This window comes from Apaloderma vittatum, unplaced genomic scaffold (genome assembly GCF_000703405.1).
Source record: "Apaloderma vittatum isolate BGI_N311 unplaced genomic scaffold, ASM70340v1 scaffold31777, whole genome shotgun sequence".
Lineage (NCBI taxonomy): Eukaryota > Metazoa > Chordata > Aves > Trogoniformes > Trogonidae > Apaloderma > Apaloderma vittatum.
Genome location: NW_009728367.1, coordinates 1 through 1,690, shown reverse-complemented (window position 1 = coordinate 1,690; position 1,690 = coordinate 1). Strand labels below are relative to the sequence as shown.

At 53.7% G+C, this 1,690-nt stretch overlaps 1 protein-coding gene across 1 annotated transcript in view; it reads left to right on the top strand.

The window, feature by feature from the left end:
• The window catches only part of OLFML3 (olfactomedin-like 3), a gene marked incomplete at its 5' end in the record, with an annotated part of 1,079 nt that extends 961 nt beyond the window's left edge, over positions 1-118 (top strand). Inside the window, one exon of the mRNA XM_009874064.1 lies at positions 50-118. The remainder of the gene's footprint in view (positions 1-49) is intronic.
• Between the last annotated feature and the right edge of the window lie 1,572 nt (positions 119-1,690).

The following is a 1,690-nucleotide window of genomic DNA, read 5'->3' as shown; positions in this document are numbered from 1 at the left end:
CCCAGCCACCCTCCACCCACCAGCACCAGGTATTCCTGGCCGGGACCACCCTGCAGAAACCCGGACTAATTGAATGAGGTTTCCTTCTCTGTGATATAATGAATAAATACTATGCAGCGAGCGGCAGCGACCTGCTTGGGGGAGAACGCGGGGTGCTGGGGCCAGGCTGTCAGAGCCACGAGCTCCACATTGCCCCAAAATCACCCCAAAAGCCACTTCCCAAGGGTGGAGTGTCTGTGCGGGGCTGGCCAGAGCAGTGAGTGCAGACAGCTCCTTGGGCTGGGGGGCTGGGTTGAGAGTCTGGGCTGGGGCTTTGGACAGAGATTTAAGCTGGGGCTTCAGGCAAGCTCCTGCTGCAGCAAGGGGACCTCTGAGCCTGACTGGGGCCATCCTGTTTTATATGTACAAAACTGTGAGCAAACATCCCTTAATCTGAGGGGACAACTAACTGGAGATTTTCCTCTCGTGCCAGGGAGGCCTCCCAGCCAGCAGGCACCAGATGTTGCTGATTTTTGGAGTTTGTTGCTAATGAAGCACAGTCATCTTCCCCCTGCAGCCGCAGGGTGGCCCTGGGTCCCTGAGCCCTTTCCCATCCCCGGGTTGGCTCTGGCACCGCCAGGCCTCAAGACCTCTGTCCCGAAGGTGGGGTCCGGGGCCACAGCCGGCACCTCGTGGCCACCATTGCCACATCCTTCCAATCCCTTCTGTGTCACTCAGCAGCAACTGTCCTGCTGGCTGCCCCTTCATCACACCCCTAGAAGGTGCAGGATTTGGCTCATTTCTGGCTGGAGTCCCCCAGAAACCCAGTTTTGGTGTGATTTGTTCCTGTCGCAGTGCTCTGAGAGCACACCATAAAGCCAGGCATTCAGCAGCTCCAGCACCCACCTCAAAGCAAGCTGTCCGGTGATGTGGAGGTGACCGGGTGTTTGCTTCAAGTTCCTCTGTATTATAATTAGAATATCTTTAGGTTGCATAAGAAAAATGTTTAAATACACGCTTTGAATGACTGTAATTGGATGGTGCTGAAAGTTCAACACACAGTGCAAGTCAAGCAGAGAAATTATCCAAGTGTGAAGGACTGTGTGAACTGTCAAGTTAATTTATAGCCCTTTTCAAGATCAATAGTAACAGAAATACAATTTTCAGAAATTACACAGTTGTAAATAATTATGCCAATGACTTATCTAGCTTGAATTAAAATTGATGGGGCAGTAATGATTCTGCACCAGAAACCATCTTCTAACCTGAAACAAGTCCTGCAAAACCCGACCCTCGCTTGCCTCGGTGGGGGGACTGGTACGGCCACTGGCAGCAGCTGCCAGAGTCCCGCCTGTGCCGAGTGTCACATGCTCATCAAATATTTTGATCTCTTCACAAAATCTGGCTTGTTAGGCTTCCTCTCATCGTGGCAGGAGGGCAGAGAGCCCGCTTAGCTGGGCGGCTGCCCTGCGGCCCAGAGCCCTGAGGAGCAGAGCCCGAGGTCAGCCTGCCCACAGCACGTGCATTTCTCCTGCAAGAGCGGAGACCCTGCGCTTCACTCACTGCCTCAAAACTGCTCATGAAACGGGAGGAAAACAGATTTCTCTCTACATGGGCTGCCCAAGCAGGCCCCTCTATCTGACATTCCTGCAAGGAGGGAGGGGGGGTCTTTTGCTGCACCAAAACCGCTGCCACTTGTGCCAGCAGGGAC